This window comes from Heliangelus exortis, chromosome 1 (genome assembly GCF_036169615.1).
Source record: "Heliangelus exortis chromosome 1, bHelExo1.hap1, whole genome shotgun sequence".
Classification (NCBI taxonomy): Eukaryota; Metazoa; Chordata; class Aves; order Apodiformes; family Trochilidae; genus Heliangelus; species Heliangelus exortis.
The window spans coordinates 61,531,984-61,556,374 of NC_092422.1; the positions used below are offsets into that span (position 1 = coordinate 61,531,984).

Here is a 24,391-nt window from a genome sequence, read left to right on the forward strand (position 1 = left end):
ATGAGATGAAATGAACTGATACAGCCCATAATACCTTCATGGGCTTTTATATCTTGTGAAACCGCATCACAATGGGACCTTTATAAAAAGTATGAAGTCAAGTAATGCAATCATATTTTAAATTTAGAATGGGAGTTGATACGATTCAGCTTGATGTTGTAAAAAGTGAGCCCTCTGGCACTTGGCATTACATTACTTAAAAATTACTCCTGCAAGGAAAGTTAGGAGAGACAGCACAGCAGAGCTGAATCCCAGCACTACAGCTCAGGGGCAAATCGTGGTGCCACTGCCTGCCTGGCCATTGATTTTAGTGGGGAGAAAGTGCAGCCTTTGGTCCTCTCCCTGGTACAAGGACTGTTGCCTCCAAAATTTCACTGCTCTGCTCGAACAAGAAGGTATAGATCAGCTTCTGGAAACTAAATATCCTGCCCTTCAAGATGGGCCAAATCCTGCTTGCCCCATTCACTGAAACCACCTGGAGTTTTGCCTCACTGGAATGAGCAGGATCCAGCCCTCAGTCCATTCCCTGACATTGGACCTTAATATCAACCTGGGATTATTTTTGTTTTTATTTGATGTGGATGGAGTTCGGTCTGCAGGCCACATTGACCCTGTCCCTATATCTAAGCCATTTCAGGGTTAGATCCTACCTGCTTTGGCCCTGGTGAACGAGCCCAGCAATAATTGCAGTTGCTTATAACTTATGTAGGAAACATAGGACTGGGAATTCTGAACACTTAAAAAAACCCCAAACCATGTCTTTGTACTCATCAAAAGTGCTGGATGTTCATGAGCTTAGTGAAAAGGGCAGCTAAGTGTCTGGAGAAGGCTCAGGCTGTCATGAGGACTGTGAGCACACAGGAACAGAACTCTCTTGTTGAAGGACTCAAAAGTCCGATTAATTTAGAACCTGGTTCCCACCAGGAGCTGGACACAGGTGCCACAGAAGCAGGCAGGTTAGTGGTGGTAGGAAGTGAATATGCCTGTCCCTTGCCATGCAGCCGGTCTCTTTCTGGCCACTTCCACCCAAAACCCTTGGACGTTTGCTATGCTTCCCCCCAGTTATCTCCCATTAATTTCAGTAGCTTGTGTTATCATTACAAATGCCAAGTCCCCTTCTGAAACTCACTACAGATGTTTTAAATTTGGAATAACTGTGACAGGGAAAAAACCCAACAAAGCCCTTTCCCTTTTTAATCTCTTTCACCATTTTATCACAATTTGTTTAAATGTAAATTTCTCTGCTGTGAAATAATCTTTCCACATTTATACGTATATGCACAATACTAACGCATAGCAGAAACAACATTTTAAAACACTGTGTCATACTTATAGGATAATTATTAATCTTGTCAGAATAAAAAGCATACTAAAAGTACTCCATACAAAGGTTTGTGCCTTAACATTTTTGAAAGTTTTTTTTTTAAAGTAATCAGAGGTGTCATAACAGAGGGAGAAACTACACAATATGGAGTATGTAGTAAAAGTATATGACTCCTACAGGACTATTTAGAAATATACAAAGATTATTTTTTTCTCCTTTTGGTTATCAGACTACTTGATGAAAAGGTATATTTTTTATTTTTATTCCTGCTTGTGTCTTACAGTTCTATGAAGATGATGTGAAACTACAAATTCCAAATTTTAATAGCTATAAATGGTATAAAAATAAGGAAGTATTCATGATACGTATCTGGAGGGATAAATACACAATGATCATGCAATCTGATAGCAGAAAGAATAACTACTTGACAATAAAACCAACACTAAATATGAACAGAATAATATTGTTCTAGTGAGAAATATAGCAAATAAAATGATACAACAAAAAGACACTTTTGAAACTCTATGTTTAGCTGTTTTCCAGTTGAATGTTCATTTTTAATGTTTTGTGACCACTGAGATGTTGTTAGTAAGTAAGTTAATAAAACTTTGTCTTGATTTTCATAACCTTTATCTATAAATCTAAAACCATAATCTATAGCAACCCCACTTAATGCTAGGAGGATGGTTTTGCTGTTCATTGCTTGGGTTTTCTTGAGATTTTGCGTATCCTGACTTGTGCTGAAATTTGTGGGGCATGTGAACAGTGTTTGTAGGGTCATCTACTTATTTTGTGCAGGTTTTTCATACTGGGGGTTGATGCAGGCACAGGAAATGGGTTCATGCAGGAGAGGGGCAATTTTTCAAAGATATTGGGCATTTACCCCTTCATTTGAATTTAGCAAGAACTGTGACAACTCAATATTGAAAAAGAAAAAAGTGGCTGCTTTTTAGAAAGTTAAATGTGGACATAGAAATCTGACTTCTGGTATATCTGGCTGCAAAAGAAAATGGTGAAATGCCATTGCTGTAAATTTCTGGTTTTGTCTTTGTAGAGGTTTAACATCAGCCCTACAAATATAATACACAAACCTACCTTTCTTCATGTGATAACTGTTTGCCTTTTCCTCCAGAGAGGTGGGAGAAATTATTAAACCACCACCACCCTGAAAAAACAGACATCAGTATTAGAAATAATTGTTCATTATTTGATTAAGAAAATAAGAAATCTGGAATCTACATAGGATGAATTATGATTTTAAGTGCTGATGTTTTGACTTTTTGAAATTAGGATCTTAGTATTGAACCCTTCCAGCTATTTCTTACTACTCTTAGGAAAGAATAAAATGCAAATTCAAAAGACCTGTTAGAGGGGCAACTTTCTGTGCTGTGAGACACTGAAACCTAAGGAAAATACAGCAAATGTTTTGAGGGGCAGCCAATGATGGGTGAGAGAGGAATGTGCTGCAGATGCCTCTGTGCTGGTGAGCCCTGTAGCAGGTTGTGTTCACCTGGGCTTGTGGACTCCTCTTCAGGAGAGGAGAAGCAGGAGAACTTAAAACCCACACCTGGTTATTGGTCGACATACCCTCAATTCAGGATCATCAAGTTTTAGGGTCAATTTTGGCTTGATGGTGTTTGAGCTGAAAGTAGAAAAGGGGCCCAATCCAAAGCTCTGCCCAGTCCCAGCGCCCACAATCAGGGGAATAATTTCTTTGTCTGCAAGTGGTGGATGAAGCCATGACTCTCTTCCTAGCAAAACCAAGGACAAACCATCTCCACAGCCCCTGGAAGGAGCTGGGGTCCCCAGGGTGGGAGCAGTGCCCCTCTTTGTTGTGCTGAGCCTGTAAGTATGAGCCTTCACTTCGTATCCAGGCCCAAAGTTTGCGCTTTGATTTCAGCTCTAACCACGCTGAAAGGTTTTTATTTTATTTTAAATCCTGGCTTTGTCTAGAAATGATTGGGCTGTGCTCAGGACTGGCTGTCTTGATAGGTTTGAAATTCCTGGGAAACTTCAATACTGGCATTTTATAAACACAGTAACCAAAGCACGCTGGAATATTAATGGATGAGACACGTTTTAAAGGGGAACCATCACTTTGTAATTTTGGCTGTTAAAATATGTCGGCTGGGGGCTGTTTGCAGCAAAGCCACAAGTGTTCTCCATGATCTTCTACATTTTAATATTTTTTTTTTTTTTCCTGCCACTGTGAAAGATCCCTGGGGACAATGGGGACTGTGGCTGTGGCACTGAGGAGCAGGTTATCCTGACTGCGCAGAGAGAACCATAAAAACCACAAAATGGACACAGAATAAAATACACCACTGCCACCACCAGCTTTTCTAATTCCTTGTGTTTATTGTTGTTACATCAGTTGTGGATAAAGAGGAAAAAAAACAACAAATGACAGAAATGTGGTCCCTGAACTGACGGAGCCAATTTAAATCTGCTTGAAGAACCATCTCAGAAAAAGAAAAAAAAAAAAAAAAAAAGAAAAAAAGACATACTACACTGTTCTGGATTTTATTTGTTTAAATGCAAATTTATGGAGCTGGCCACCCACCAAAAATTTGAGAGTTTGGTGCTGCAGTTGCTTTGGTATATTTTTTCAGCATTGTAATGGGCTACAGGGAGACAAAGGAGAATATGAATATGTGGCAGTTGATATTTAGATTTGGGTGACATTTCTGCTTGTTGTAGATGTCATTTTTAAAAATCCATTTTCCTTCTATCATCCTATTGAATCACTGCAGACGTTGATATAGAAAACTGGAATTATTTAATAACCAAAATTAGGAGTGGTTTTTGTACTATTTCTCATTACCAACCTCTCAACTGATGAAGAATCCTGAGGTCCAGGCTGAACACACCCATGGAGTAGAATGGGGCATTAAAGAGTGGGATGATGGCTTGACCTCTTCCTCACACCCAAACCCTTTTTCTTTATAAAACAGCAGAAAGCCAACCCTTTCAGAGAGCATCGAAAAGCAAGCTCAAGCATGACATGACCATCACACCTTTCATGGTATTATTTTTTTTTTCAGGAGCCTGCCCCTGGTTTTAGTGTAAAGGAGCTGCTTTTGGGAATTGCGTGTCCAGCTGCGGTGTTTGCCTGCAACACCGCAGGAAGAGGTATGGCCTTTGTCCCTCACCTGCAGATGCCTTGGGTGCTTTTGCTTTTCAGAGGCCACTTTCCAGTGGGCTGCAGAAAGTGCTTTTCATAGCATTAGTACTGAACCAAGTTACAAAAGAATATTAATCTAATACATTCCGAAATTCAAATATGTGTGATTAATAAGCATTATTATCTATAAATAAGGCTCTAATGATACTTTGGCAGTGTTGTAAACACAAGAATCAGAAGCAATTATTGGCATTATTGTTCTGCAAGTACTTTCCTTGAATACCAAATGGATATTACTGTCCAGCTCCTTGGCACATAGAAATCCTGTAAAGAAGCAGTTGTCAGTCAGCAAGGTCTGGCTGGCTGCTGTTAACTGTGCTTGTCTAAAATGCAGTGTACCTAAAGACAAAGCCTGCAAGTTATTGAAAGCAAGACGATTGTTGATTTAAATTTTTTTTCTTTGTTTTTTGCAACCCACCCAAATGCTGTTAAATAAAGCCTATGAGAAAGTTTTCACATCCTGTGAGATGAACTGTTTGTGTGATGGCTGTGATTAAAAATGGAAACGGATTTGCTGCAGCCTTTGTGTGAAACCCACAAAGGTGAGAAAGTCCCAGATGAAAGATTGTGTGAAACTACGACCCCCCACACCCTCCCAGCCTTTAGAGGTAACCCACAACTAGTTTTCAAGGACGTGGGATGAAAGGGGCATTCATCCCCACCACCTTTACCTCTCAAGTCCTGTAGACTTGAGTCACGCTGGTGGCCGAGTCCCCTTTTCTGTGACTCCCCCACTCCCCTTCCTTTGGCAGTCTCACCTCCCTCACCAACCCTCACTGCTTTAGATGGTGCCAGCCAACAGCAGCATTTTGTGGTGGGTGTCATGTTGTTCTTCAGATGCCAGGGTGTCATCGTGAGCGGGAACAGTGTGGGTCTGAGTCTCCGAATCCGCAGAAAGAAAAAGAAAAAGAAAAAAGCCAACAAAACAAAAACCAACCCAAAAACCCCAAACCCCAAACAGTAAGCTTTACTTTCCAAATGTGTTCAATTCTTCTTTCCTCTCCTTGATATTTGGGGCGTGCAGCACCCTATACCATGTGGTTTAACATTTTGTTCTCTATTTGTAGGTCAACATTTCCATGATTAAACTTCATCCTTTATTCAGCCTGTTCTGGCTAGGCTTTGCAGCACATGTGATATAAGCTGTTTTCACAGCTAGTAGGCCAAATCTTACTCTGGATAAGGGAGCCAAACATATGTGACTGAGTCAGACACTTAAATCAGCTCCCTGGTAAATGGGAGATAACTCCAGGTGCAGTGTTGAACACTGAGAACCAAAAAAGTGAGAAGGATGGCCAACGTTCCTCTGTGTGGGAAAGGAGACATCCTATGCACACAGACAGTGAAATCATAGCCCAAATCATGCCCAAATTTGTCTCTCCCACGTTTGCCTGGGGATATGAAGCCCTCATCACTGAAGTCAATGGGAATCTTTACATTGGCTCAGGTGGGCTCAAGATCAGTCCAGTCCGGGGCAGGCTCAGCTGCAGCTGGGCATGTGATAGGCTTGTGCAGGAGCAGCCTGAGGTGGGAGAAAGGAAGGAAACTTCTCAACGTTGTCACCCTTTGAGAACCTACCTTGCACTGACAGCATACACAAGGTAATTGTTGATGGGACATGGAGCACCCCCCCTCCAGCACCTCCTTTCTTTCCTTCATCCTCTCTTCATTGCTCTCACGTTCGTCTTATTTAATGATTGAGGCTAGTGATGCTTCTTTCACCTGGTGGCAGGTATTAGTCTAACATAGAGATGGACTGGGTGACCTCCCTTCATACATCAGGGGAACTATTCCTCAAAGTGCTGACTGCCTGGAGCAAGCATTACACAACCCAGTGATTCTCAATGCAGAGAACTGGCACTGAAAGACTTTTTTTGGCTGTGTGACCATTAAGTCTCCTTCTCCTGTCCTTCTTTGCCATTGCTTGGTAACTCTGGTAACTGAAGGGAAGACCACAGGGCTCACTAAGTGCAAGTAGAAGAGCCAGATGAGCAGGTGGGTGTCATATATGACCCAGAGCTGCTGTGTCATTGCTGTGTGACATTCTTACTTTCATCAGGGCTGGAGTGCTCCTGGCTGTTGAACTACTACACAGTAAGTGCCAGGGCTGACTAGAGTGAACAGTAAAGGAGGGGTCCCACAGCAAGTCCTGGGAGGACAGATTTTCCTCAAATGGACAAAACCCTACCCATAATGTTGCAGGCAATCTTTGGTGATGAACTTTGTCACCATTCATGGGAGCTAGCAATGAACAGGAATAAGACCTTCCAGAGCTCTGCTTGGGCTGGCTGCCTTAGCTAAAGGAGATTCTGGCAATATAGACAATAGGACTTTCAGTGACTTCTGTTTTTTTCTTTTTTTTTGTGGCACCCATCCTTTAGCTTTTTTTTTTTTTTTTTTTTTTTCTTTGATTTTTCAATAGTGTTTTTCACTTAGAAAGATGATTTCCTGCCCAAAATGGAATCTACTTGATAGATCATCACCAGATAAGCTCAAAGAATGAATATTTTGGCTTTGCAAGCACTGCATTGCCCACTGTTTTGAAAACCCTGTCCTGATAGAACACAGGGTGGCACATAGGATAAAGTGGATGCACTACTCTCAGGCTTTGAGCATCAGCCCCATGGTTGGGCAAATCTATGGGCATGCACGTGGGCATTTGATTGACTTCCCTGCTGTTGCATTGAGAAGAAAAGCCTGCTGGCTGCAAGAAGAAAGTTGTTGAGGACTTAATAGAGGGCAGGTGACCTCAGTGCTTGTTATGCAGTTAGGGGATGCTGTCCTGGAGTGAGGCACAAAAGCAGATGATCTGGTCTGGTACGTGCCTGGGGATGTGACACAATGCAAGGCAGGGGGAGGATGGCTTGCACAGTCCTGGAAAGCAACAGGTAGAGTACCATGATTCTGCCCTCACTGGTGTGAAAGTTAATCAAGAATACGCTGGAATAATCCATATGTGCATCAAAGAACACATCGGTGTCAAATTAGTGGAAAGGAGAGGGGAATTCAGGCCAATAAGATCTTCTGATAGGGTCAAGTGGCCTCCCTGTCTCTGGGTCTGGCTTTTGGAAACACAAACTGCACTTTCAGTTCACTTTTAAAAGTGTGAGCCAAATTGTAACGCTTTACAGAAAGCAAGAGGAACAGGAAAAGGTGGGAAAGTCCTCTGATCAGGGTGGGAGAGGATCACACAATGGTGCGGTGTAGTGAAGTTGAGGAAAAGCAAATTAAGCTTTTTCTCTGCAGTTTTTTAGACAAAGGAAGTTAACTCACCATTTTCTTATGCTTAAATAGCAGTCTCACTCTTCCACAGTATAAAAGATCTCAGGATCACACAGGGATGAATTAAGACTGTGATACCAGACATAATTTCAAGTTAATGAAGAGACAGTGTATTTTGTATTATCTTGTCTCTTGTTTCTGATTGTCTTTTTTGGGGTTGATATTACTGTAAGTAAATACATTTGTCTTTTGTTTCATTTTCCCCTTGTGACCTATTTCATTTAATTAGAAGGAAATGTATAATAGGAAATGAGTAGCATCACACTGGGCTCCATCCAAAGCCTGTGAAATCATCAGGAATCTTCCCTGGGCTTTTCACAAGTACCAGATCCAGCCCAGCAGAAAAGAGGGGCTATTTCCACTTTATCTGGAAGAATGTGTGCTGCCAGTGTAAAAATATTACAGTCCCAGTTCTCATTTTAAGATCTGGCCCAGATACCAGGGAATGATTTTGCTACTGCATATGCTTTTCTGTGCCACATGTTTCACATCTGTGGCAGCATGTTAAAAGGGTAGAGGTTCCTAAAACCTGAACTCCGAAGATACGTATAAAAAGAAGATGTGAATTAAGGAGAAGATAAAGGATATTGATGGAAATACAGGAGAAGCTCTTTAACATGCATATTATTGACTCAATAGATTGTTACGGCTTCAGAGCTATTAGGGTCTGCTGTGTCAATGTGTACTTAGGGACTGTTTAATATGCAGATGGTTGACATGACAGACCGAAGCCATTACAGTCTATCATGTCAGAGGGGATACATGAATACACACTTTGCCAACACTGTGAGAAGTCCCTTTAAAATACAGTTGCTGTGCATACATAGCTGCTTTCTGAAATATTTTAATGGGTTGGGTTATTCCGATGCCCAGAGACTACAGAGTCTGGATTTATCAGCAGCAATATTTATTTCCAAATTAAGCCATTTTTTTCCATGTGGAACGTGCAGTTAGGAGGACAGGGTGTAATCTCATATATGCAGCTCCTATCAAATCTTGTAAAATTAGCTGGTGCACTTGTGTGTGTGTGTAGAAGAGATCAGAATCTATCTGTTGGCATATGTCTTTTTGAAGAATATAGTTTTGTCTTTTTGAGGGGAAAGGGAGAACGTCATCTCTTTTTGCATTCAAATAATCTTCAGTAGCAATTAAATATCTTATGCTACCTAAGAGATCAGTTATTACAAGATAAGAAGCATGACAGTTTGGAAAAACTGAATAAGTCTTTGATTATTTACTAAGTTTTGATATCTGCTATTTGCCTCAAAATGCTAAAAAGTGAAGTATAAGATACAAACATGAAAGGCTCATTTGATCATCATAAGGAAAAGAATCAGTAGTTTTGCTTTTATTTTCTTCAACAACTTATTTTTTATTAAAACAGCAAAGCCAAGTGTTGTGTTTAATAAGATATATTTTTTTTCATTTGAATATCAAATGGAAAAATACAATTAAAATATTTCTGCTTTTACACTAGTCGTAGGCTGCATTTCAGCAGCACATATATCTAAGAAGCTCAGCATACACATTTGGTATATATTAGATGCTTCTAACAGATGCCCAGACCTCTTCCCCTGATTTTTAATGTTCTTTTTTATGGCAGAGATCCAGGGACATTTTAATTTGCAAGCCTGTGAACTTGGAAATAATACTTGTAGTGGGGCATTACATCTAGTCCATTCCCTCTAAGTTTATTGTCATGTGTCACCTAGCTGTGATTTTAGCTGATTTGCTGGTCTGAGGTACACTGTGCAACTCCAGCATGAAATCCCCAAAGCAAAAGCATTCTGCCTTGTGAAAAACAGTAATTGTGCAACATGGTAAAGGCCTTTCCTCTTATTTTGTGGGACATCTGGGGGGCAAATCTTGCAAAGGAAAAGTGCATTTTCAGGCAAATGTGATAGCTGATTTCCTTGACGGGCCCTTTTACCTCCTGGTGCCAAAAGGGAGACCATGGGGGCAGTCGGGATGTGGTGGTGCCAGGTGGCAGAAAGTGTGGAGGTGACATTTCCCATAGCCCGTCACACACGAGCTCCTGGGTCTTCTGTGAGATTTCTTCGGTGACACAGGAAAGCCAGGAAAAGCCTGGGGATAAAAAAGGGTCTGGGAAAGCCCAAGAGGTGCCTGCTTCTTCCAGCTGGATGAATTCACCCTGTGCTTCATGGGAGGTCCCTAACCAGAGATGACTCTCCCTGTGTTGAGTTACCTCTGCAATGAGGAGAGACCAAGCAGCTGGAGCCTGAGCCAGAGGAAACATATTTTGTGCTTTCAAAAAAAAAAAAAAAAAACCAAACCAAAACCAAAAAAGTGCTTTTCATGTTTTTGCTTTAAGCAGCATCAATACTGGTGGGAAAGGTATGGTTTGCTTCCTCCCTGGTCCTGGGAAGGTGGGCACATCTCTGCGGTAGCCTCTTGGCTACCAAGTTCCATGGGAGCATCAGCTTCTGCACCCGTTCCCACTCCACCTCTGGCTGTCTGGGGTGGCTGTGGGGCACATCTGGCCCTTCAGGATTCTGCCCTCCTCCTTACCCAGGGCAGCCAGTGTATCCACAGACAGGGATGTATCAGCTGAAAAAAAGCACAGATGAGGGTGCGATGAGGAGTGCAGCATTACCTGGTGCTAATCAATAAAGTGAAAATGTAGCTTTTTGACAGCACTTGTAATTTTGACTATTGCAATGGTGTGCCATTTCTTTGAATGCAGCTCGCTTCTGAGCCCCATTAAAGCATGGCTGGCATTGCTTTCAACTATTCACAAATGCTGAGATGTTGAAAAATGTAACATTTACAAAAGATACATCTGGTGTATATTTACAAGGCTCAGGAATCATTTAAATAGTGCCTGCACCATCACCATATTAGGAGAAAAGTTAGTCCCAGCCCCATATGTGAAATCAGTAGTCAAATGCATGCTGGTTGAAATTCCACTTATACTATAGAGCATTTTTGGGTATTAAAAGTGAATATATGATATTGGGTGTAATACCCAAATGAGGTAAGTATATGCCAGCATAATGTGTGATAATTGCCTGTATGCACCTGTTTCAAACTATGTGGTCAGAAGAGGTTTATGGGTTCTGAGGCACAAATGCTTATTTTTTTTATTAAAGAGAAATCTTTGGCTTCTCATTGTGAGAGGTCATAATATTTTTCCTGTTCTGCAGTGATAGTTGTGAGACCTACTTAGGAAACAAAGCAAAAGACATTGAACATCTACCTTTATATCACATAACATGCTGAGGACAAAAAAATGTTTGTCTTCTCCTGCCAGTACAATACCACTTAAGCTACATTTGAAAACTATTTTTTAATTAATGTGATGGGTCATGTTTTCACCACACCAAGGCAGGAAATTCAAGGTAAACCAGATACTCCCTTTCTCGGTCACACAAACATGAATTAAGCATGTAGCATCAGACTTAATTTCAATTTCTAGGACTGTAATTGAATCTAGCTCAATGTGAACTTCTTTTTTCTGCACCATCACATTGATATCTGGATGTTAGTGACATTATTTAAAGCAACAAATCAACCTATAGGACTGTGTTCAGCTATACTTTCTTTATGTCTTTTGACAGTAAATGGAATAAAAAAAAATGTTACTTTTCTCTAGGGGCAGATTTGTTAAAGGGTTTTCATCTTTTGTCAAGATATTTAATCTTGGAATGTTAAAAAAAAATGCAGTTTGTACAAGTGCAGATTTCTGCACACACGGTTTGCCTGATTGCTAATTTGGATGAACATGCTTAGACTTAAGACAGACAAAAAAAAAAGAGGAGAAAGATAATTTTTTGTATATATCCTTCTGAGTCAAGTGTGAGTCCCTAGACTCTTAAGTGAAGCAGGTATCCACTTCTGGGGCTGAAGACTGTCACTCTGGATCACCCCATACATCAGTCCCAGTTCATGCATGCCAGTGTGAACAAATCCTAACAATGAGCTGTTGAGTGATGCCAGCAGAAATGAATGTTTCTGAAAGCTTCGGGGTTTTGGAGCAAGCAGCTGAAGCTGACTCCATGGAACTCACCACTGCTGACTAACTGAAGGAGGGTGAGATTTTGGCGAATCTCCCACGTAATGGACAATTTTGAACACACCTTCGTTTTCCAGTAAGCTGAATAAAGCCGATACGGGACTATAGAATTAACAAAAATACTCAAACATGTTGTTTCCTCAGAGGGGTTCACTGCAGAAGAACATATCCAAAATTATTAGTGTTCCTAGTAATGAATATTAATAATTACTGTTAGTAAGCCTGTTCCTCCATCACTGTAGCAGTCGTGTGCTGGGATGTCTACTGCTTAGGACATCCTATGCCTTTGGTAGTGGATGATAGTTTAATTGATGGATTGTAAAGATGGGCTGACCTATTGCCTTTTTGTGTTTTGCTTTGCTTCAATTGCCTGGACTCTCACAGCTCCTTAGTAGCTTTTCTGATCCATCATGTCAGGCTGGCAGCTGTGCCTCTGCATTCTTCCTGCCTGCCCACCGTGAGCCAGATTTTGATCTCAGGCGTGTGGCATTTCCTCCTCTCTCACAATCCTCTCACCAGAGGGCTGATTTTGCCCTCACCTCTATTAAACAGCTTAACATTTACCTGAACAACTGCTTTCTCCCACGGGTCCTCTCAACCTGGGGCACTAGGTGTGCAAGGATAAAGGATGACACATTCCCAGATCACCATAGGTGTGTGCTACGTATCCCAGATCAGGCTCCTGCCTGACATCGGAAGGCTGAGCCCCCCACCTGTCTGCAGCTAGTGGTCCCCCTCTGTGCTGTGGACATTTTCATTTGGAAATATTTCCTCCATGCTGTGGAAGTTCTGCCCTTACTGTGTACTCCCCACTTTTCTCGAGCTTAATATCTCTGTGGCATGTGGACCTGCAAAGGATGGAGTCTCCAGCGAATAATGTTGATTTTACATCAGTCCACCTGTAAAATTGTCCTTAGAGGTTTTCACCTCTTCCTCAACAGTAGGGGAAAATGATTGGAAAATGGTTGGTGTTTGATAAGCCCATTTTTTCAAGAAGGAGCAGACTTTTTTACTGCCAAGTTGTATAATAGGTGTTTTTGAGAGGTTGTTAACTTCAACTGTATAGTCAAAAAGAGTGTTACACCCCACACTGCATCCTTCGTTAAGCAATTAAGTTACTGATAGGCTTTTACATTTATTTACCTTGATGGGAAGATATGTTTACTCAGCCTGAGTACAAATCAACATGTGAAGGTGGAAGTTCAGAGTAAATTTGACTAATGATGTTGTGTTTTCATCCTTTAAAGAAAGAAAAAAGCCTCTCAGCTTTTGATGCTATTTTATCTTCATTGGAAGGGATCCGAAATGATCCCAACTGTCATGTGAGCCCTTAGCTGGGTTCAGAACCTCTTTGATTGCAGCTGAACAGCTCTCTCCATTGGCTTATACCTTCCCTCATATGAATAGAGTGTACAGCACTTCAGGTTGTTTATTGAACAGAGCTTTAATGCTCCCACTATGGATGCTCTCCTGATTATATCTTTAAGCAAAACATGGGCTGTGGCCACCTTTGCCCAGGGAGATGTTAATGTGGCTGCATCACTGATGTGAAGGAAGAATTTAATTTCAGTTTTTTAATAACTTCTAAAATACAAACCTGACTGGTACTAGTCATATTTATTTCAGTGAACATTAATCAATTCTTTTCTTTTAGGCCCACTCTGTTCTCTGGTCTTGTTACGTGGATTTCTCTCCCTCTGCGTAATTCGTCAGCATCCCCTTGAATGGCATCTACTGCACGTGAGCATCCTCCACTGTCTCCAAGATACTTTTGTTGGTTTTCTTTTTTGAACATTTGTTTTTTTGAGATGACATTGATAGACATGAGGCCTAAGTCTGGAGATGTTCTGTGGGTAGAGCTCACATTTATTTCAGTATGTTGAGCAGTTTTAGGATCTAATCCATATTGAAGACTTAGCACAGCGTAATGAGGCCCGGGCATATAAAACAATATGTATTCTAACACAGCTCACTCAAAACAAATATGTTCCCTTCTCTTCAGCTGGTATAAACAAACAATCTCCATTGTGTTCAGCACAACTCTGTGCTGCCTCACACTCGGCAAGAGCTTGGCTTCCCAGTTTGTGAAACAGCAGCTCCATCCTGTCACACAGGTCTTCCCCTTGCATGCCACGCCAACCCAGTGGCTTAGGACACTGGTCCTAAAAGCTGACATGAGGTCTGATGTTAAGTCCCAAGGGCTTTATGGGGAGAACTTCTCTCCCTGCAGTTAAAGGGGGGTCTCATTTCTGAGTCCCATGCTCTTCAGCTAGATGATCCTGACTCTGGGTTGCGGGAGGGTTTTGCACAGTGGGGAAGCAGAGGATCTATGCAATAGTTGTCACAAAGTGCCCTTGTGCTAACCTGCAAAATCTCCTCCCTTGATATCTAAATTTCCTTGGGATAATAGCAGCAGCGGCATGAAAATTTTGTGGTGGCTGGAGGTGGAAACATTAGCAGGGACTAGTTAAAAACTGAGGCTTGAGATGCATTGTCTGTGTGAGGCACAGGGAGGTTGAACCCAGGTGTTCCTTCTGCCACTGAACTCAGACTTTTTTGCTGTTCTACGAAACCATTCCGCTCTCTTGTAACTTGTGCTGGAAGCAGAGTGAGCTGTTTTGGCACTGAAATGGTTTCATTGTTAGTCTAAGTGTTACACAGATGGCATTCTTAAATGTAAAATTCTTTTTAAGATTCTTTCGATTTCATATTTATTTCATTAGATCATTATTTATGTTAAAGAGACACCATTAATATGAAACGTGCTCAGCTTGAAAGAAAATGTTGAGAGGAGTTTCAGGTATCTGATCCTCAATCCTTTAGTTTTTCGTGTTTCACGTTTTCCTGTTTAAAATATTTTTTTGTATCTCTAGGTGCTATGTGACAGATCCACACAAACAACAGAGGGGAAAGAGCCTCACTTAACTGATTAGAGGAGAGAAGCAGTGAAAGGGAACATGCACAAAGCGCTGCCAAGTTCACAGAGCAAAGGGAAAGATAAAAAAATAGAATCATTTCATCAACCTATTTTTTTTTTGTATATAGAGTAATGTGAGGTATTTCTTATACTAGCAGCAAAGAAACAATTTTCAGACAAAATAGTGATTTCTTAATCAAGGGTCTCTAATTCAAAATATATTTATTTAATAAACAGTAATTATGATAGCTGAAGCTACTCATTCATATCAATAATTCATTCAGAAGTAAACCATATCAACATATTACCATTTGTTTTTCTATTTAATAGGCTGTGATTTAAAGTAAGTGTAAATCGCCATAATCATTCAGCTCCATAAGCTGGAAAAAGAGAAGTCACCTTAAACCAGATGCATATTATGTAAAAAAAGGGGAAGACAAGTTGTTGTAAAGAAACAGAACATGGGGGCAGATCTTAAGCTGGGGTAAAGATGCTCTGCTTTGTAGATGTCAACACAGTGAGGCTGAGTTATACCAGATGCGAATCTGGTCAAAAATTTTGAGGAAATGAATGTTGTAGAGGGTTTTCCACCGAGTTATATACTATTTTCTTTCTTTAAGAAAAGAGATACATATGATTTTTTTTCAGATTTAATCAGGAAAAGGTAATTAATGGGATAAAGAAAACAGGATTTTTATGTGAAGAAACAATAGGCTCTTTGCCCGAGTTGTAGGCTGCCTCTGCATGTGTATGCACTTGTGTGTGTGTAGCTTCATCTTTTTCCTGTCACTAGTTAGTTAGCCAAATCCTCTCTAACTTATATTCCTAACTACCCACCTTATTTTGTCAGCTGACAGGTCTTTTTAAGCTCCCTAATCCATCAGAACTCCTGCAGTAAGCTCTGTTGAAAATTTTTCTCTGCATCCCCTGCCTAAGAACCAGGGAGCAGCATTTGGAAGCAGAGGAGCATGGCTGCACTTGTTAGAAAAAAAATTTATTTTCCTTTGGGCAGAGGGAAAAAAACGATGCAGGGCTTGAGCCCCGGTCAGCACGTCCTACTGCTGATAGAGCATCTCTAACACTTGATGTAGAACTTGTTTTGCAGCTTTTTCTGTCACTTTTGCTTTCAGCAGATGAGGCCAGAGCCTGTGATGGGGAGCGGGCTGTCGCCGCGCTACCCGTTCTGCTCCCACATCCGAGCCAGCGCCGATGGCACACCCTTCGGGCCTCACCACAGCCATAGGGCTCTCTTGTCCTCCGATGAGCTCAGCAAAGCCCTTTTCCTCCCTCAGACAGAGCACCCTGTGTTCAGGCTTGGAAAATAAAACCCCGCACCCCTTCTTTCCCTGAACTCTGGCAGCGATGCTTTCAGGGGATGTCTCAGGGCGGTGGCTGCGGCCACAGTGCTCTGAGCACAGCAGGGGTGAACCCTGCAAAAGGGTGATTTTACAGACCTACAGGTGAGTTTTGCCACCTGTGAACTTCTCCAGTTTCTCTTCTAAGGCTGCCAGTGCTGTTCCAGCAGTCACTTTCCTGCATGTGTAACCCTTTGGTGCACGGGGATGTACTGCCACAGGACAGGCAAGTTACAGTGGTACCTGACGTTTGGATTTTCCAGTCTCTGCCATGGTTTGTGCAGCTAACTTTCCTCCTATGGTTTTCAAGGAGAAAAGTGAGTCATGTTTTTTAATTTTCCCCATCCTAATAGAGAGGAACCATGCTTTTTCCACAAGTTACTGCATTATTCCTCTCTCCGGTGTGGCTCTGATTTAGTGCTGGATGACGCTCAAAAGGAGGATTAGTCTAGATATACTCCCATATGCTTGGATGCATTTCTGAACTCTGTCTGTAGCATCCTCATTGCTTTTGATGGAAAAAGCTGGGCTATAAACCTGATGAGAACAGGCTTCCATGCAAGATGTTTAGAATTTCCTGTTTCCATTTGGGCCAGGAATATGGCTCATCCAGCCCCTTTTGGCCCTGCAGCTCTGGGTCATGGGCTTGCCTGAAATTCAGAAAATCACAGCAGAAAATGAATAGAGGAATAAAAGGAAGTTAATTTTTCTCCACTTTAATAAAGGCTAGATTAAGGTTTATTTCTGGCTTTGGCTGAGACTTTGCTGGGCGTGGGCACAGGTGGAATATTTTTATTTTAATCGAATTGGTTCATCTGTCTTTTAAGATGGTCACACTGGATTGCAAGTCCATTTTTATGGTCCTTAATTAAAAAAAAATCCTGTGGTGCTTTTTAAGAGCTGCACCTTCTGGGAAAATGAAGACGGACTGTAAACCCCTGACTGTATTGTATTCAAGCAAATCAGGAACATAGGCAGAGAGAAAGAACAGAAGGAGGGAGAGAGGGGAGGTTTTCCCAAAGATACGCTGCTACAGTGAGTCATGCTGCTCCTTGGTGTCACATGCAGGGCCTTCATATACCTAATTTCTGGTCCTTTTTCTAGCTGGTAATCAAATTGTTAATTGTCAAACAGTAAGACACATGGAGCTTTATCCTAAAACCTCTGTTCTATTGACATTTTCAAGCTCTCTTTGGTTTTCATTTCCTTCAAAGATTTTCCTGATAGTACTGTAATCAGTCGATCATCTTTGCAGATTCTCCTCTTCATTACAAGGGTTTCCTTGTTTATGAATGAAAGGCTATGTTTTCTCAACCAAATCCTCCACTCCTTGGTCTATTAGTAAACTAATGCTAATTTACAAGATTTGACTGAAACCTCAGGCACTGCCAGCGGGATGTTTGAGGGGTCCAAGCTGGCTAGGTGAAGAAACACCTTTTTCACATGCCCTGGCTTGGCTCTTGCCTTGCCCCACAAGTTTCTATCAGGACAAAGGCTGACATTGTCTTGCATGGAGCAACTCAGATTACGGCCCCTTCCAGCTGCGTTGCCCCTGACCCTGCTCCTGCCCCGGGCTGCCCACACTCTGCCCTCCCCGCATGCAGGAAGGCTTCAGCTGCAGCCTGCTGCCTGCTGGTGTTGAGTCTGGTCTTGAGGGTGGCCTTGGATGTGTTTTAAAAGGCAGTGCAGAGGCTCCGTGGGGATAACATGGAATGATTATTTTAAGACAGGTTTTTTTCCCCTAAAAAAAATTTAAAAAGTAATAGTTCTACATGCGAGCGGTTTGATCTTCACACAAAGGATTTATATAAGAACTCACTTCTCCCTGTCGGTTACAGAAAAATAAAAGCTTGCTGGCAGGATTTAGGGAAGTGTGCAGGCTAGAGGATAGAGGCAGACAAAAGGGAGTTTTTCTTCTAAGAACATCTGCACAGCTGGAGCTCTGGCAGCTCTGTGGTTAGAAAGTCTAGGTGTTGCCTGGTTAGGGCAAGGCAAAGTGTCCCTTTGGCACCCTCCTGACATGCAAATTTGGCCAGTGGTTCTTAGAGCAGACCCCAGCCCCGGCCTCTGTTATATACACACAGATGTAAATGCATTATTTTGCCATCAAGGCCCCAATTTTGAGAATCTGCCACCCTGGAGGCAAACTGTGTAAAGGATCTGAGGTGGAAGGAATAACTGTCTCCTTTGCACGCTAAAGGAGATGTAAAACAGGCTTTGATTCAGTGGCTCTAGACCTGGACAAACCCAAAACCCCATCTCCTAGATGCCCTGCAAATGTGCCCATTGTTTGAGGTGGAGAGACTTACCAACACGTCTGTTAGAGAAACAGCTCTGGCAGCCTTACAAGGACCCAGCATGACTGGAGATATGCTACTTTTTGGTGCCTGCACACCCAGAAGTCTTTCTAAGATTCAGGTCAATACCTGAGAGTAGAACACTGACTAAATCTGTCTGATCTGCATTGTGGCATAAAGGAAATATAAGCATGAGTCTGAGTATACCCATATTTTTGTCTGTCTCAGATTGGCCCCATTCAGCCATTTCTGCCCTCCCAAGGAGATGAGCTCCACATCCGAAGACAGATCCTAACAATACAACCTGTGTGCATGCCTTTAATATAGCATGATGTTTAAACTTGAATATAAGCAAGTTTGAGGCTTGAGATCTTCCTCAAGTCTCAATGTAACTTTGAGGTTGTCAGACAGTACTGAAATGAGATATCTGGAGCAGGAAAATTAGTGAACACAAAAGTCATGATATTTACTCAGTTTATGTATTTTCTCTCTCTCTCTTTTTTTTTTTTTTTTTTTTTTTTTCATTTTTTTTTCCTGAAACCTGCATAACTGGCATGTAATTGTTTTGCTAAGTGAGCCTTGAAAGCAAAAGTCTTGATAGCTGTCACATATCTTCTTTGTAGTACAGTGTGTTGTCCTTAGAAGCTAATCAGTAGAACTTGCTCAGAAGAACTTAATCAGCAGAACTGAGCACATTGTCAGTGCTTAACAAATAATAAATTATAATAATAACAGCAGTTCCTTTTGACACAACCTATCAAACTTTTGCTTTATTTCCAGGAGTGCCTTACTTGCCTCTAGTTAAAAGTATTAATGGAAATGAAATTTTGACAAACGTCAGAAAAAGAATCCCGAGAAAGTTCCTGGACTGTTCCTTTTCACTTACCAGTGTTGCTTAAAAGACCTAAAATTGAATTCAAGAATAGATTTGATCTGTTCAATTGTTAAAATGTAAAACACTATGCTTACAAGTTAATAGAATCACATTTGAATTTCCTGATAGTCTCTTTTTAAAAGACAGACTCATTAGGCTTTTCTTATAGAAAGGTGAATGTATCCAGAGTACATCTATTATTATTAATTATTTTTATTATAAGGAGCTTGGATTGCTCAGAGAGTTGTTAACATATCTGGGGCTATCACTTCTTTGTCACCATTGTAAATTGGCCCAGGCTGGGAGTTACTGACAATCATTTCATTTTCTGATTGTTTGGTAGTTTATATGCAATTAGTTAGTGGGTTTTATTCACTTTCAACGGGACGTATCTCCACATTATAAAGAAAACCAACGGGTCAGCTCTAAGCTGCCGCTAATTGTCACAGGCTTAAATGGAACCGTGTCATTTTATCCCAGCTGAGGACCTGACCAATGATCACAACTGGCATTAATTAGCAGATGTGTTATCAGACTCCGCAGAGATATCCCGGGTTGAGTGACATCAGAGGCGCTCAGCCACCTCGGCCAGTGGAGCCGTGCCAGTTTGGCAGCCGATGGTGCAGTGCCCGATGGTGGTAGGTGGAAAGTCCGGGTCACCCCTGACAGAGGCATCGTGGTGGCTTCTGCTGCCAGCCCCCAAGCAGAAAGAGCCCTAAAGCACAGGGAAGCTGATTGTATTGAAACAAGTAACAGAGAGCGGGGAAGGCAGGTAGGGAAGAGGGGGAGGATGCTCCGGCACTGAACTGACTCATCCTTGGAGCTGAGTATGCAAGAGAGGTTGTGCTGATAGTGCAGAATGATAGCCCCTGGCATGTGTGTTGGGGCTCTGGCTTTCTGGGTGCACCATCTGAGCTGCCACTGTGATGCCTGTTGTATGTGTGTGGCAGAAGGATAGAGAGACACTTCTAAAAAGAGGGGATCCTAAAAAGCAGCAGGATTTTGCAGTGGCAGCTACTGGCACCTGCAGTGCTATTGTGGCTGTAAGCAAGGGGTTTGGACCATGACTAGAGAAGTGTCTTGAGCAGGTCATGTGGGTGAATGAATAGCAGGGACAAGAAAAATTTAAGAGGCTGCACCTTTACCAGGAGAAAGGAAGGATGCACTCTCCTCCCTTTGCATTTATTCGGGTGCAGCGTACATTAAAACCTAACCAAGAGTCCGTGCAGATATTCTTCTCTCTGTAGCAGTCATCCCTTCTCCTTTCTTATGCCCGCTTGCCACCAAGGGATGATAGAAAGGTACAAGGTGCCAAATTAACCATGTTGGATCTTTGTAAAGATATCTGGTCTCTCAGTGTTCACAGGACTCCAGGTCCTTCTCTGAAATCCATCTCTGGGTTCTTCTCTGAACACCCATCTCTGGGTCCAAAGCCACAGAAGCAGATGACTGAGACCTGTGGCATACAGGTCAAAGTTCAGGATCCAACTCCACACCCTTCAGAGTTAATCACCCACATTTTTGCTTATAAAGATCTTGAGACACCTTCTGCTTGTGCCTCTTGGCCAGACAGTCATGAGCACAGCTGAGCTGAACTTCTCAGCAGCTAATCCCCCTTTGCCTCCCCAAAGCACACGTTGCTTTCCCCACACATCTACCAAGAGCCTCCTGGCAAAGGGTGTGTAACATGCAATTGGGACTCAGTGCTATGCAAGATACAGCATCTGCCTTCATGTGTCATTCAAAGTAAATACTGTTAAAGTCCAGCTAAGCTTCAGGGGGTTTGAGCCCTTATCTCTTATCTTTAAAGAGAGCAGGAACTCTAGCCAGGAAGGTACAGGGTAAATATTCATGGGGGAGGATATTTTCCATACTTCCAGCGGGAAGTGGTGGTGATACGTGTAAGGTTCTCTGGGAGGAGCTGAAGGCAAGCAGGTGGAGAATAAGGCACCTTCTCCAGCCCTTCTCTGATGGGTTAGCCTGCTCTGCACTTAACTGTTTCAGATTGGCACAAGATAGAGGATCTTTTTCGGTGTGCTCATTGCTGTGTAAGGTGTTTCTAAAATATTGGCTTCAGAGCCTAAGGAAAATACACTGATTTTTCAGAAAAATCAGTAGAACGTAGCATCCAAGGGTATATAGATGTGATGATTATTGGAGTTTTAATTAAAATAGCAGGTAAAATAAGTAGTATAGCGTGTTATTATTTCTAAGATAACAACCGAATAAAGGTGCCCATTTCTTTCTTGAGTGCAATTTTCTAAATGAAAAAGTAAACATTAATATCTTCAGAGATCTTACTGATCTTGTACGATAATTTAGAAAAATATCTCTATTAAGGATAGTTATACTTGCTTTTTGTTGGAAATGCAATCACTGGATATGCACATAGCTGCAATCTGTAGACAGATTAAGTAAATTAAATCACTCAATGTCTTTTTTCAATAGCTCTGAAGTTAAAAGTAATTTGCAAAGAAAATACTCAGTTTCAATTGGTTTGTAATATCTGTTAATGATCTTTGGAAAAATTTCTGATAACATGCAGGAATTCCCTCAGGGACAGGTTGTGAATAAGTGGATTTTTTTAAGTTTGAGATGTCATTAGCTAGTGATTTCTTTGAAGTAAAAAGCTGTTTCAAAATAAATTGCAGAGGTATACAAGTGAGCAGGACAATAATTTTTATGAATAATATAAATTTTTTCCACAGTGCTTTCTGCCCCCCAAAGAAATTATTTATAATCTAACTTGCCATTACAAACATACTGGGATCACAACTGCTTGTGCATTTTGTGTTGCTTTATGTATATGCAGTCTCTTTATATAAAAGTACAGATTGCTGGTGTAAAACCATTAATGCAAGGAGATTATTTGCTCCTTTAAATTTTTCTTCTCTTCTCTTCTCTTCTCTTCTCTTCTCTTCTCTTCTCTTCTCTTCTCTTCTCTTCTCTTCTCTTCTCTTCTCTTCTCTTCTCTTCTCTTCTCTTCTCTTCTCTTTCTCTTCTCTTCTCTTCTCTTCTCTTCTCTTCTCTTCTCTTCTCTTCTCTTCTCTTCTCTTCTCTTCTCTTCTCTTCTCTTCTCTTCTCTTCTCTTCTCTTCTCTTCTCTTCTCTTCTCTTCTCTTCTCTTCTCTTTCTCCTTCTTCCCCCAGTAGATAACTTTTCCAACCCACAAGGCTGAAACAACTTGCCAACCCATAGCTGAGATGACTCCAGAGCAATTCTTCCCTAGAAAACATCCTCCCAGATTTCTTGTGGGGCCTTATAACATGACTGAAGTTGTAGGTAAGTGCAGTAATGGGAAAAAAGATCTCTATTCTTTTGATATCTTGTTAGCATTGACATGTTTTTAACAGTTCAGAAATGAATGAGCTATCCATCATGCATCACCAAAATACGATAACATTTTTCAGGACAAACGAGATCTTCAGACCTCTGCCTCCATCTGAGGTTATCTGTAGTAGAAAAGAGCACCAGGGGCACCACAGCTTAAGCCTGCCCATGGGAAACACTTTCTTGCTTCTGAGGTAAAGCTGTACAACTCAGTGGCAGCTAAGGATGGATCCTATGTCTCCACAGTCTCTGGTGGTTGGGTCTGCGTTTAGGCAGTGGCTGGAGACACACTGAAGGGATGCTGGTCTGGGTGATATGACACTAGGATTTCAGGATATGCTGTCACATAGCTCAAAAGATAAGGCTAGTTTCAATCATTGAGGCTTTGGTTTCCCTACTTTTCTTCAAATCTCTTTTGCTTTTTCCTGACCTACAGACAGAGGCGTAAGACACATCATGCTGTAATGACTGCTGTCCTCAGGATTCCCAAACAGCACTGGAGGAGAAAGAAGTTGTCCAGCTCTTGAATTGAACATCTGTAAGTCTGAAAAGCCTCCCAGTCTTTCCTGACCCTCTGAAAGCCCAGTGTAGGAATTCATTCATACCTGGTAATCCATCACTAGGTCAGACAGCTCCTCACTTTCCATATGCAGATGTTCAGTGGTGCTCTGCAGTTACTCTAAGAGCAGAGGGTCTTCCTTCTGGCTGCTCCTTAGCAATCACCAGCATTGTTAAGTGCAAGGTATCACTCAAATACCTTGACTTTGACAGGGGCCAATACCAGACAATGTGGAAGGAGACTTCTTCTTCACTGCATTTAACGTTTTAACAGTTTACCATGGGTGAAGAGGCCTTCCATACCTGCCTATTGACCTGCATGTGCTGACACCTTCTGCGTTGATTAAACATTATTGCATAATATGAGCTAATAAAACTCTCACGGAATTTTTTTAAGCATAGGAGCAAGCATTATTATCGTCTAATCTGATCTTCTGCATAATAAATGCTACTGAATTTAACCCAGTCTGAACTTTGTGTGAAGATTTGCTTTTATGCATAAAAATGCTTCCTCATTTACAAATACAATGCCATTTCTCTCAGTACTCTCTGTTCCATTAATTAACTGTGCATTGTATGGAAAAGCAATACTACTTGCCTGTTTGAAATTTGATACTCTTTGTTTCACCTTGCAGGATAGCAAAGGTGTTTTTTTTTTTCTTTTTTTCCCTTTGCTGCTAATTAGGTTGGAAGATCATGAGGACAAAATGTTATTTATATTATAATCATGCTTAAGTAGAGCTCTGACGAAGCCTGGGGATCCCATCACACAAAGTGAGGGAGACTGTGCAAGTCCTTCGGGGACGAGACTGTTTGAAGAGACAAATAATACATTTTTTGGGGGAGCTGAGTGATATAACTGAAAAGATTTCCAGGAAAATCAGTGGATTTGTACCTCTGAATCACACCCCCCCCCTTCCAAAAAAGCCCAGCAACTCTGAAAAACTCATTCAAAGCTTTAAAGAAAGGTATGGAAAAGTGATGTTTCTAAAACTGAGACCAAAAAATAGGTTTGGGTTATAGTAAGAAAAGGAAAAAAGTTGTTGCTTATAGGTATATCTCTCTGTGTCCTGTACACTATCTGTAGGTCACACTGGCCTCCAGTAACTGAAAGTCTTCTAAGAGAACAGGGTACACATATTGCAGGAAAATATCTGCAACGTCTGCTTCATGAAAGACCCAAAGCCTTCCAAAACTCTTAGGGTCTAAAGACATCTAGGTTAGCTCGAGCAACACTG

General features: G+C 41.5%; 1 long non-coding RNA gene across 1 annotated transcript; it reads left to right on the forward strand.

Moving 5' to 3' along the window:
• Nucleotides 1-4,929: 4,929 nt before the first annotated feature.
• On the forward strand, nt 4,930-24,145 carry LOC139791531 (uncharacterized). The gene is made up of 3 exons (XR_011723998.1): nt 4,930-5,050; nt 13,478-13,563; nt 22,415-24,145. It is a non-coding gene; the product is annotated as an uncharacterized lncRNA (long non-coding RNA).
• Nucleotides 24,146-24,391: the final 246 nt, after the last annotated feature.